Genomic DNA, 13,794 nt, shown 5'->3' on the forward strand with positions numbered 1-13,794 from the left:
ACCTAAAATAACTTAATGCCACCCAACTACATCCCCTCAACCGTCAACCCTGCGGGGAACCTCTGGAATTGCTACTGCCTTGGCTTCTTCCCCCAAGTCCTGGAGCACAGCTGGAAGAGCCCAGACCGAAGGACCTGAGGACCAGGGGCTGGGAGGACCCTTAAAGCACCCTATTTCACGAAGGCCAAACGGAATCTCGAAGAGGCAGGAAGATACGTGACCAGTGGCAGAGCCAAATCTAGGACCCAGGTCTCCCCTGGGAGGCGGGGAGAGGGTGCGCAGGCTCGGAGATACCCCAAGAGGACGCAGACTACGCCGCAACCCCGGGAACCACGGACACGAGGTCCGTGGTCACAGGCAGCGCATGGCCAGCCTCGGAGCAGCCATCGGGCGGCCGGGGAGGCTCGGAGCGCGCGCAATGCACATCCCGGCGGCTTCCGCCCACCCAGAGGGTCAGCCAGTCCGGCCCACGGGCTCCCAACACCGGGGCCTCCGACGCAAGAGATTGGCCCTCGTGCGCCTCCAAGTGCAGCCGCGGAGCTGGGGCCGAGCCTCCCACGGCGGCCTGAGCGCCGGCCGGAGACCTCTCTCACCTGCTCCCGGATGCCGGCTCCTGCTCCAGAGTGTTGGCGGGGTACTCCTGAAAGCCGCCGGGCTGCGCGCGCGGCATGCTGGGTCTAGTAGTTCCCGAGCTCCCTTAGCTCTAGGCGGAAAGGCCCCCATCAGACTACAATTCCCGGCATGCGGCAGGAGGGACAGGACGACGCGATCTAGCGCGGGCTGGCTGGGCAGAGACGAGCCACGCTGATTGGCTGCATCCCCTCGTGCGAGCATGGGGCCCTGCATGGGACAACCAATGGAAGGGCTGCGTGCAGGGCCCTGTAGGCTCTCTCTCTCGCACCCTTGCAACTCGGGGTACTCCACCCATCCAGAAAGGTTCTTGCAACTCGAAACCGCCTAGGACAGAAGTGGGTTTTGTTTTAAGGAGCGAAAGTCATTGTGGGAGAATACCCACTCTCACCACTGCTATTCAACTTTGTACTGGAAGTTGAAGTCAGAGCTATTAGATCAGAAAAAGAAATAAAAAACAGCCAAGTTGGAAAAGAACTGGTAAAAATATATGTATTTCAGAGACATGACCTTAACTATGGAAAAATCCACAGGATAGCTGCTAAAGCTACTAGAGCAGGGTACAAAGACAACATACAAAAAAATCAGTTGTGCTTTGGCACACAAACAACGAACAATCCTTTCTTTCTTTCTTCCTTTCTTTCTTATTTTATTTTTTAAGTAATCTCCACACCGAACGTGGGGCTCAAACTCAGATTCCCCCCCCACCCCCACCCTGAGATCAACAGTCCTGTGCTCTAAAGGCTGAGCCAGCCAGGTGGCCCTGCAATAAACAATCTCAAAAAGGAAGAATGTAATTCTATTTTCAATAGTGTCTACAATAATAAAATACCTAAGAATAAAATTTAACCAAGGAGGAGGTAAAAGACTTGTACATAGAAAACTATAAAACATTGCTGAAAATTTTTAAAGAAAACCTAAATAAATGGGAAATGTTCTTAAGTAGAAAGACTTACTATTAAGATATTCCCCAAAACGATCGACAGATTCAATAATCCCTGTCAAAATTCCAACAGATTTTTTTTTCCAGCTATGGAAAAGGCAATCTGCAAATGCATATGTAATTACAAGGGACTCTGGATAGCTCAAATAATCTTTTTTTTTTTTAATGTTTATTTTTGAGGGGGGGTGGTGGCAGAGAGAGAGGGAGACACAGAATCTGAAGCAGGCTCCAGGCTCTGAGCTGCCAGCACAGAGCCCAACTCAGGCTCAAATTCTCACTACAGAGCTATAATAATCAAAACCATGTGGTACTAGCAAAAGGATAGACATACTGGCGAATGAAACAGATTTGAGAGTCGAGAAATAAATTCATACATCTATGACCAATAGGCTTTTTATAAAGGTACTAAGTCCACTAAATGGGGAAAAGACATTCTCTTCAACAAATGACACTAGATAAACTGAGTTGTCTTTCCTCATGCAAAAGAAGAATGAAGTTGGACCCTTACCTCACACCATATTCAAAAATTAACTCAAAACGGATTAAAACTTAAATATAAAAGCTAAAACCATAAAAAGTCTTAGAAGAAAACATAGGACTCAGCCTTCATACCTTGTATTTAGTGATGGACTCTTTCTTTTTTTTTAAATATTTTTTATTTTTAAGTGATCCCTACACCCAATGTGAGTCTCGAACTCACAACCCCAAGATCAAGAGTCACATGCTCCACCGACTGAGCCAGCCAGGTGCCCCTAGTGATGGAATCTTAAATATGGCACCAAAAGTGGAAATGGCAAAAGAAAAGATAAATTGAACTTCATCAAAATTAAAAACCTTTGTCCACCAGAGGACACTCAACGGAGTGAAAAGAATGTGTACAGAATGGAAGAGAATGTTCCCAAATCCCGTATCTGATAAGGGTTTGATACCCAGAGTACATAAAGAACTCCTAAAAACAACAAAAATACAAACAACCTAATTAGAAAATGGGCAAAGGACTTGAGTAGACATTTCTTCAAAGAAAATCTACAAATGACCAATAAGCACATGAAAAGATGCTCATCATCATCAGTCATTGGGAAAAATGCAAATCAACCACAATGAGATACCACTTTACACTTATTAGTATGAATATAGCAAAAGCAAACAGATTTTTTTATTTTATTTTTTATTTTTTAAAATTTACATCCAAAAATTTACATCCAAATTAGTTAGCATATGGTGCCAACAATGATTTCAGGAGTAGATTCCTTAGTGCCCCTCCCCCATTTAGCCCATCCCCCCTCCCACAGCCCCTCCAGCAACCCTCAATTTGTTCTCCGTATTTATGAGTCTCTTCTGTTTTGTCCCCCTCCCTGTTTTTATATTATTTTTGTTTCCCTTCCCTTATGTTCCTCTGTTTTGTCTCTTAAAGTCCTCATATGGGGGCGCCTGGGTGGCGCAGTCGGTTAAGCGTCCGACTTCAGCCAGGTCACGATCTCACGGTCCGTGAGTTCGAGCCCCGCATCAGGCTCTGGGCTGATAGCTCGGAGCCTGGAGCCTGTTTCCGATTCTGTGTCTCCCTCTCTCTCTGCCCCTCCCCCGTTCATGCTCTGTCTCTCTCTGTCCCAAAAATAAATAAACGTTGAAAAAAAAAAAAAAGTCCTCACATGAATGAAGTCATATAATTTTTTCTTTCCCTGACTAATTTCACTTAGCCTCATACCCTCCAGTTCCATCCACGTAGTTGCAAATGACAAGATTTCATTGTTTTTGATTGCCGAGTGATACTCCATTGTATATATATATAATATATAATATGTATATATATTATATATATATACCACATCTTCTTTATCCATTCATCCGTCGATGAACACTTGGGCTCTTTCCATCCTTTGGCTGTTGTCGACAGCGCTGCTGTAAACATGGGGGTGCGTGTGTCCCTTCGAAACAGCACACCTGTATCCCGTGGAGAAATGGCTAGTAGTGCAGTTGCTGGGTCGTAGGGTAGTTCTATTTTTAGGTTTTTTTTTTTTTTTTTTTTTTTGAGGAACCTCCATCCTGTTTTCCAGAGTGGCTGCATTTCCAACAAACAGATTTTTTTTTTTTAATGAAAATAACAGGGGCACCTGGGTGGCTCAGTTGGTTAAGCATCTGACTCTTGGTTTCGGTTCAGATCATGATCTCATGATTTGTAGGTTTGAGCCCCGCATCAGGCTCTGTGCTGACAGTTCAGAGCCTGCTTGGGATTCTTTCTGTCTCCATCCCTCTCTGCTCTCTCTCTGCTCTCTCTCTCTCTCTTTCTCTCTCTCTCAAATAAATAAAACTTAGAAAAAAAATTTTAATGAAAATAATAAATGCTGCTGAGGATACGGAGAAGTTGGACCCCCCAGACATCGCTGGTGAGAACACGAAATAGTGCACCTGCTGTGGGAAACAGTGGTCTGTTCCTCAAAATATAAAACATAGAATTGCCATATGACCTAGTAATTCTCCTAGTAACAGCCAAGAGGTGGAAACAACCCAAGGGTCCATTCACAGACAAAAGGATAAACAAAATATCGTATATACTTAAAATGGAATATTTTTCAGCCTTAAAATTCAGAAAGGAAATTCTGACACATGCTACCACGTGGATGGACCTTGAAGACATCATGCTCAGGGATTTAGGGCAGGCACCAAAAAACAAATATGCATGATTCTTACATGAGGTCCCTAGAGGAGTCAAATTCATAGAGGCAAAAGTCGAATGATGGGTGCTAGGGGCTGGGGGAGGCAGGAATGAGGAGTTTGTGTTTAATGGGTATAGAGTTTCAGTTTCAGTTAAAAAGTTCTAGAAATGGATGGTGGAAATGGTTGCACGGCGTGAACGCACTGACCTCCACTCAACTGGACACTTAGAGTGGTTAAAAATGGTAAATTTTGGGGCGCCTGGGTGGCGCAGTTGGTTAAGCGTCCGACTTCAGCCAGGTCACGATCTCGCGGTCTGTGAGTTCGAGCCCCGCGTCGGGCTCTGGGCTGATGGCTCAGAGCCTGGAGCCTGTTTCTGATTCTGTGTCTCCCTCTCTCTCTGCCCCTCCCCCATTCATTCTCTGTCTCTCTCTGTCCCAAAAATAAATAAATTTTGAAAAAAAAATTAAAATAAATAAATAAATGGTAAATTTTGTGTTATGTATATTTTGCTACAATTAAAAACAACAACAACAACTAGGGTGCCTGGGTGGCTCAGTCTGGTAAGCATCTGACTGTTGGTTTCAGCTCAGGTCATGATCTCACTCGCTGTTTGTGAGTTCGAGCCCCAAGTCAGGCTCTGCGCTGCCAGTATGGAGCCTGCTTGGGATTCTCTCTCTCTCTCTCTCTCTCTCTCAAAACAAATAAATGAACTTAAAAAAAAAAAACCTGGAAATCAGAAATCATGTGCTTTACCTGGAGAACTAGAGGGAGGCCCAGAAAAGGTCCCTTGTCATTACCCAGTAAACTACCACCCAGGTCACACGCAGACACTCCCAGAGTCCACTTCATCTGCCTGTGAATCTGCACACCTCACCACAGCTGCCTCTGAGGAGCCTGTGGATTCTGCCCCCAGACCCACCCCTTCCTTCCCTTGCCCTCTCTCTGCCAAGGCCCTGGGTCACTACTGCTGTCCCGCTCAGTGACTGCGGGCGGGTGGAAAATTAACGAAGGATATGGATACAGAGGAGAGACCGGCCCAGGAGTGGCAGGAATCCCCAAGAGGTCCAGAGAGCAAATGATACAGAGAGCAGGCTGGGGGAAGGCGCTTCAGGAAGGGGCACGGCCTCCTAGGTGGGGGGTAGAGGGGGAGGCGGAGGGCCAACTCCAGGAGAGCTTCTGGCTGATTCAATATCCACCTGGCTAGTCCTCTGTGGTCTGAAGGGAGTTGGGTGCGGCTCCCAGCTAGCTCGCCCCCAGGGAGAGGAGTGATTGAAGCTCACGGGAAGAGAAACCGGTTCTAGGCCGGGTCCTTGTAGGATCCCTGGGCTTAAATGCTGCCTGGTGCAAGCCTTGGCCCCACCGTAAGCAGCTGGGTGAACTTCAGCAAGCCCCGTGACTCCTCAGAGTGGGCTCCGAAGTCCATTGAGGACACTGGCGTATTTTCGGAGGCCTAGGTGTAGTCTTAATGAATCAAAGCACAAATGTCCTATGTAACTAGCTTATAGAGCGGAGTGGACCGTCAAAAGTGGCAAACTAGGGGGAAAGACTTTATAAATATTCAAGTCCACTGAAATCCAAGGAGTTACTCATTCATTCTCATTGCAAACTCCAGGTTAAGGAAATGGGAGAGAGGATTAACATGGGGAAGGCAGGGTCCCCCAGAACTAAAGAACCAAAGGAGAACTCTCATTCCCTCATCCCCAGCCTGGGACCTCCAGGAAGTGATCTTCCCTAGGGGGCTTGGGAGATGTCTGGAGACTCTAGATCAGTGTGGCTAGGATAAGAGCCCTGAGCTCTCCCGGGCCAGCCTAACCCTTGCTGGGAAACGCTGGGCAGGGCCATGGGGGAAGGCCTCCTAAACACACCTTCCCTGGGAAGAGAGAAGGTCCTGGGGCCAGCCCCTCCCCTGACCCCTGAGAAGCCTCCAGGGCTCAAGGGAAGAAATGGGCAGGAAGATGTGTTCCTGGGTTCAAACTCTACTTCATTTTTTTTAATTTTAAGTTTATTTATTTAATTTGAGAGATACAGGGAGAGCGCACAAACAGGGGAGGGGCAGAGAGAGTGGGGGGAGACAGAGGATCCAAAGCAGGCTCTGTGCTGACAGCAGAGAGCCTGATGTGGGCCTCGAACTCATGAAACATGAGATAATGACCTGAGCCAAAGTCAGATGCTTAACCGACTGAGCCACCCAGGCACCCCTCAAAACTCTACTTCAAATCCTTATTGGTTGTGTGAATAGGGTTAATTACCTAGCCTTTTTTTTTTTCTCCATGTTTATTTATTTTGAGAGACAGAGCATGAGCAGGGGAGGGGCAGAGGGAGAGGGAGAGAGAGAGAATCCCAGTCTCCGTGCTGTCAGCGCAGAGCCCAACACAGGGCTTGAACTCACGAACCATGAGATCACGACCTGAGCCGAAATCAGAAGTGGGACACTCAACCCACTGAGCCACCCAGGCGCCCCATTGATTTATTTATTTATGTACTTAAGTAAGCTCTACACCCCTGTTGATAAGTATCTTAAATGTAACTGAAGAAGGAGGTAAGAAACCTATCTAATGATGACAGAAGGGAGGTGAAACTGGGGTGGTTGAACAGGAATTTTGTTTAACAGAGAAGATAAAGAAGGACACACAGGTGTAGGGAACAGTGTGTGCAAGGTCATGGCACTGAGAGAGAGCAAGTCACGGCTGGGGAGTGTGGGGAGGGGCAAGCCAGGGAATGCAGAAAGGGAGGGGTGCAGCTAGAGAAGCAGAGAAGTGAGCTGGGTCTTTGCCTGCCCTGACAAGCCAGTGAGGTCCTAGGTCAGAGCAGAGTAGTCAGACCTGATTTGTAGACAACTTTGACCCGGGTGGGAGGGCCCCTGGCGGGGTGGGGGTGGGGCCCTACCAGCAATGGTAGTGATCACTGCACAGGGTGAGAGGGAGGGCTTGGGAAATGTTTGGAACGTACAGGTTTTGCTGACTGAGCTTAGCTTTGGGTAGTGGGAGGCTCTCAGGTTCACTAAGATACAGACACAGTGGAGAGGCGCAGGTCAGAGTGAGGGAAGGGAGTGAGGAAGGGAGTGAGGGAAGGAAGGGAAAAGAGGTGACTTGGCTGCAGCAGAAGGTCCAGGAGGAAGTTGCCCCGCAGGGTGGGAGACGGGCCACTGGACATGAGGGTCCATATCCCAGGGGAGAGGCCGGAGCAGCTGAGTCACCCTGAGAGCTGGGCCCCTGGCCACGCAAAGTCACTTACTGAGCCCCTGCTGGGCACTAGGAATAGACCAGGGCACCGCAGACACATTGTCCTGCACCGGACTTTCTAGGTGGGGTGGGAACATGTCCAACAAATCAAGTGTGTCACAGCTGAGGAGGGGAGGACAGCAAACATAGGGGAAGCCCGCCGTGGTCAATGGGTGCTTGGAGAAGGCCTCAGCGGCCAGCGGTGCCTGGAAAGAAAAAATGGGCCAGAAGCAGCGAGCGGTTAGGCCAGCAGGCGGGAGGACAGGCCCCACAGACAGGGAGGGCACGTTGGGGCAGCCGCCCTGCCTCGTGTGGGAAAGGTGGAGGCCACTGTGCCTGCGTTAAAGCGACTGAGCAGGGGAGGGGGGCAGGGGCGTACTGGGAAGGAGGTGGGCCTCATTAGGCCCTCAGCTGCACTCTGTGCCAGGGGGGTCATCGGTGGGCTGTGTTTGCTTCCTCTGCCCCTCCTCTCCAGACCCCTGTCCCTCTTCTCGCCACAGGCACCACCAGAGTCCGGGGGAAAGGAGTCGGGCCTTCACGTAAGGCTCCAGGCCATGTACCCGCGTCCACGGCAACACAGTCACCCCAGCCGACAGGCGGGAACAACCTGAGGGTCCGTTCACACGTGAAGGGAGAAACACAGTGTGGGTTAGATTGACTGTGGAATATTATTCAGCCTTAAAAAGAAAGGAAACTTGACACCTGCTACAATATGGCGGAACCGTGGAAACGTGCTAAGTGAAAGGAGCCGTCGACTAGAAGTGTGCGGTCCCACTTGCAGAGGTCCCTAGAGTAGACAAACCCACAGAGACACGAAGGAGAATAGAGGTGGGGGGGGAGCGGGTGGGCACGGGGAGTTAGTGTTTCACGAGGACAGAAGTTTCTGTTTGAGTCGGTGAGAAAAATTTTGGAAATAGTGCCCAAGATTGAGAATGTACTCGACGCCGCTGAAGGGTACACCTAAAAATGGTTAAACGGTAAATTTTAGAAGATTTCATTTTTAAGTAATCTCTACACCTAACATACGGCCCAGGATCAAGGGTCGCTCGCTCCACCGGCTGAGCCAACTGGGTGCCCTGGTAATTTATAGCCTGTGTATATTTTACACAATTTTTCGAAAGACTCAGAGACTTGGGCCTGGACTGGCCTCAGCCTATAGCTGCTCTCTGGGCAGAGATCACGGAGGGGTTTCCGAGAGGCCATTACCAACGTCCTGCGCAAAACTAAGGGCTCTCTCCGTATGCACAGAGTCCAAGCTCTAGGGTAAGGTGAGGTACAGAATGGAGGGTACGGTGCCCTGCTACCACTTGCATAAAAAAGGGACAGGTTGTGGTGTTTGGCTGGCTCAGTCAGTGGAGCGAGTGACCCTTGATCTCAGGGTCGCGCGTTCGAGCCCCACATTGGGCATAGATGGGTGAAAAAGTCATAATAAAACAAAATGTTCTTATATCTAAAAGGGAGGGGAGGGATATATATTGTTTGTACCTGTATAGTCCATTTCTGAGAGAAGACCCAGAAACTCCAGAAATCTGGTGGAACGTCCTGGAGCGGGGGGCGGGCTGAGAGGCGGGGGCGGGGCTGGGGGCGGGAAGGGAGAAACTTCACCCATACGCTGGACCTCTGAGTTTTGTATATTGCACAAGTGTTTATGCAAATAAACGTAAATGTGTTTGAACAAATTCAAATTCTGGAACGTTTGGAAATACAGCCGCAGGGCCCACCCCCCATATTCTGATTCCGGAGGTCGGAGACGGCGGCCAGGCGCACGTCCACAACAGCGGCCACGCGGCCGCCGGTTACCGCGCTCCGCGGGGAAGCTGGTCTGTCTCGACAGAAGAGAAAACCGACGCTCCGAGTGTCCGGCCGGCGGGGGCGGGCCCCTGACGCCTCAAGGGCCCCGGGGCAGGTCTCAGGCGCCCCCCGCCGGCCGGCCGGGGTCGTGTTGTCGAGCGAGCGTCCTCAAGCTGGGGGGCAGAGGGGGGGACCTTGCGAGCGTGTGAGAGAGCGTGTCTGTGCGGGGGTGGAAGCGCCGGTTCGGGGGTAGGGTGCGCGTGCGCGTGGGCGGACTGGGAGTGTCTGTGTGCACGTGTACCGGCGCTGGGCACTCTCTGTCCTTGACCTCTTGCAGCAACCCTGAGGCCACCAGGGTGCAACCTCCTGACCCCCTCCCTCACACACAACCTGCCACCCTTCCTGTCCCCTCTGTGTCCTGAACACCACACGGTCACCGGCCCGACCCACTTTGTGAAACCTAACTGCCAGCGTTCTTGTCTGTCCCCAGTCCCGCGGCGGGGGCCTGACTTTCAGGACCCAGCGTCGGGCAGCCATGTGCGCGTCTCGGGGTGTGGGAGGGCTCTCACGGGACGGAGCCAGACAGTCCGGTCCCGCTGGGATGTGCAGGCTTTGTCGCCCCCAGACCTCCTGCGCAGAGCCGCCTGGCCCTGGATGAGGCGCAAAATACGTCTCACATGGTGCGGTTGCTTGTGGGCCGGGGGTCAGCCAGAACGCTTTTCCTCTTTGACCCGATTTCAGGTCAAAGCTTTTGTCCCTCTGTAGGACAGGGCCTGCTCTCGGGCATCAACCCCACCTCCTGTCAAGCTATTTGGGGTTTGGATCTCCCGGATTCTCCTCCCAGGTGGCCTTCCAGTCTGTCTGAAGTTGCCAGGCCAGCCTTAAATATCCCATGTCCCTCCCCAACCCCCAAGGACAAGTCCTAATCCCCCAGTCCCTGAAGTCTTGTTGTCCCTTCCCTCTGGTTACAGCTTTCAGCCATCTTTATTTCTCCTGTCTTCTAGAAACAGAGCCTAGGGGGCGCCTGGGTGGCTCAGTCGGTTAAGCGTCTGACTTCGGCTCAGGTTGTGATCTCTCACTCCGTGAGTTCGAGCCCCGCGTCAGGCTCTGTGCTGCCAGTTCAGAGCCTGGAGCCTGTTTCAGATTCTGTGTCTCCCTCTCTCTGACCCTCCCCCGTTCATGCTCTGTCTCTGTCTCAAAAATAAATAAAGGTTAAAAATTTTTGAATAGAAACAGAGCCTTGGATCCGTGCTCACTCCCCTTGGTAAGTCCCTCCTGCTACCCAACCCCTTTCTTTTTCCAACTAGAGTCTGACGGGAGGGATGGTGCTTAGGAGCTACAGCTCAGCCTCTGCAACCACTCTGAGTCCGAATCCCAGCTCCACTGTCGACAAGATCTCTAGCCCCAAAGTGTATCAGGCAGGGTTCCATCAGGAACTAAGGCCTCTCACCAATCAGATAAATTGAGCAACATCTCCTAGCAGGGTTATATCCAAAGGTGTGCACAGGGTGCTGCTGAACCACAGGGGGCAGAGCATTACCCCAGATCTAGAAACAGTGGGCTTAGTGCCACTTTGGGGGCCCAGGGGATGGGGAGAGAAGAGCCCCTAGAATCTGGAGAGTGTCTCTGGTGGCAGCCGTGACCTACAGCATCCTGGCAGGGAGGCGGGGGGGGGGGGGCGGCGGTGTGTGTGGAATGCCCAGCCTCCCTCTCCTCCGTCTCATCTCCTGTTCTGTGGACAAGCCTTCAGCCTCCTGGCCCCCTGACAGAGCGGACAAGGGTAGAGGAAGGATCTGGAGTGGCGACAGAAGATGCTGGCACACCCCGCGAGCCTCAGTCTCCTCACCATCCAACAGGCTATCGATCCTCCCTTCCTCCTAGGCTGTCACGGTGATAGAAGAGAAGATAGCCGTGAGGTGCCGAACACTGGCCCAGCACACCCACGGTGCTCAATGCACACATCCTAATGTCTGCTTGGGGATTTAACGATTAATTGGCACCTTGAACTTAGCCTGGCTAAAACTGAAACCTTGAGGGGCGCCTGAGTGGCTCGGTTGGTTGAGCGTTCCACTTGGAGTCAGGTCATGGTCTCGCGGTTTGGTTTCTAAGTTCAAGCCCCGCATCGGACCCTACTGTCAGAGCAGAGCCGCTTTGGGTCCTCTGTCCCCCTTCCCCGCTCTCTCTGCCCCTCCCCCACTCGTGCTCGCTCTCTCTCTCTCTCTCTCTCAAAAAAATAAATAAATAAAACTAAAACCTTGAATGTTTCTCCCACAAACTGGTTACTGGTCTCAGTAAATGGCACTGCCATCTACCCGACTGGTCAAGCCAGACCCCACCCAGCGCCATCCTTCAGGGGATGGAAGTCTCCGTCTGCCTGGCCCCGCGTCCTCCCCGCATCCATCATTCCACCCTGTGTGCTCTTGTCCAGACACATCGCACATCCGTCTCTCCACTGCCTCCCACCGGGCTTGCTCCTCACACTGGCCGCTGCTACTCTGTGATCCCCCCCACCTGCCAGTGACAGGGATCTAGAGTGTCCGCTGCGTCAGGCCACTCCACCGGTGCCCTCCAAGTCCCTGCTTGTGTCTCCAGTGTCACAGGGCCCATGCCCCTCCGCCGGGCACCCGGCCTCCTGACCCCTGCACATACGCCCCTCCACCGGGCACACGGCGTCAGTGCCCCCCCCCCGGCCCCCAGCACTAGGCCTTTTCTTTCCTCAGAGCATCGACACATATTATTTCCAACCCCACAGAAAAACTCCTTTCTTCCAATTGTCCCCACTAGCTCCTTCTCATCCTTCAAATCCCAACTTAAATATGATCACACTTCAAAGAGGCCTGACCAAACCCTGTCACCTAAAATACATTTCTCAGGACACCTGGATGGCTCAGTCGGTTGAGCGTCCAACTCTTGGTATCGGCTCAGGTCGTGATCTCCTTGTCATGGGATCGAGCTCCACGTGGGGCTTGGAGCTGAGCATGGGGGCTGCTTGGGATTCTCTCTCTCCCTCTCCTTCTCTGCTCCTCCCCCTTCTCAAAATACATAAACAAACTTTAAAATTTATTTTTTTTAATATTTTTTAAATGTTTATTTATTTTTGAAGGAAAGAGAGACAGAGTGTGAGTGGGGGAGGGGCAGAGAGCGAGGGAGACACAGAATCCGAAGCAGGCTCCAGGCTCCGGGCTGTCAGCAAAGAGCCCGATGCGGGGCTCGAACCCACAAACCACGAGAGCATGACCTGATCTGAAGTCGGACGCTTAAGCGACTGAGCCACCCAGGCGCCCCTAAAATTTTGTTAATGTTTCTTTTTGAGGAAGAGAGAGAGAGACAGAGCGCGAGCAGGGAAGGGGCAGAGAGAGAGGGAGACACAGAATCCCAAGCGGGCTCCAGGCTCTGAGCCGTCAGCCCAGAGCCCGACGCGGGGCTCAAACTCACGAGCTGTGAGATCATGACCTGAGCTGAAGTTGGACACTTAACTGACTGAGCCACCCAGATGCCCCTAAATAAACTCTAAAATAAAATACACTTCTCTCTTTCCTCCCTGTTGACTTTGCTGCTCTGACACCCTGATCTGTTCTTTAACAGCATTTACAAACTTTGTGGTTCTATATTCATTTCTTTGGTGCTTGTTTATAGGCTGTCTCCCCACACTGCTAATTCCATAGAGGACAAAGGCCCTGTTTTGCCCACCGTTGTATCCTCAGGACCTGGCACGAAGTAGGTGGTCCATAAGTATTGGTCAATGAGCAAAAGGTAGCCGGTGTCCCGGTGACGGCGATGCCATCAGAGCCCGTCCAGAGACTGTCCCCACACCATCAAAGTGCTCCCCAAGCCCTCCCTTCAGGCTCCAGTCTCTACCATAAATGCTCCTGTTCCCGGATTCATCTAGGGCTCATTTCAATAAAGGACAAAGGAAAAGGGGCCGTATCACCAAAATCTCTATTCAGGTTGATGACAGCGTGAGTGGATTGAAGACTTATCGGGAAAAATGGATGAGAGACGGGAAATGCCAGGAGACGGGGCAGAGCACGTGCAAGCCTGGGGGAGGGACAGCGTGTGGGGACCCGGGCAGCCAGCAGGGCGTGCCCCTCTTCTCTCCTCTGGCCCCTTAGATAAGACAGTAGTTTTGTCATGCTCCCACCCCACACATAGTCCCTCCCTTTGTAGCATGTCCCGCCAGGAGAATGTGCCACCCCAGGACGTTTGGTCAAGGATCTCGAATTCCCTAAGGGACTTCATAAATACCGTCCTGATTGGGGCTCCAGGAGGTAAGGAGAGGCAACAGAAGCCACTGCATAGGAGGCAACGAGGGTGGAAATCAGGAGCGGAGGTAGAGATACAAATAATAGACATCTGCTGCCGGCCGAGAGGGCCTTGGCATTGGGGCGGGGGTGTGTGTGTGGGGGGGGTCTGTGTTTATTGGAGTCTCCCCGGTGTTAAGTTTTGGGCCCTGGCCTGAGCCTCTTTCCCAGCGCCTGTAGGCAGAGCACACAGGAGCCTGCCGCACGGGAACCACGGGGTATGCCCGTGTTGCCTGGACTCTGGCCCCTGGTG

The sequence above is a fragment of the Prionailurus bengalensis genome, chromosome E4, assembly GCF_016509475.1.
Source record: "Prionailurus bengalensis isolate Pbe53 chromosome E4, Fcat_Pben_1.1_paternal_pri, whole genome shotgun sequence".
In the NCBI taxonomy this organism is placed as follows: Eukaryota; Metazoa; Chordata; class Mammalia; order Carnivora; family Felidae; genus Prionailurus; species Prionailurus bengalensis.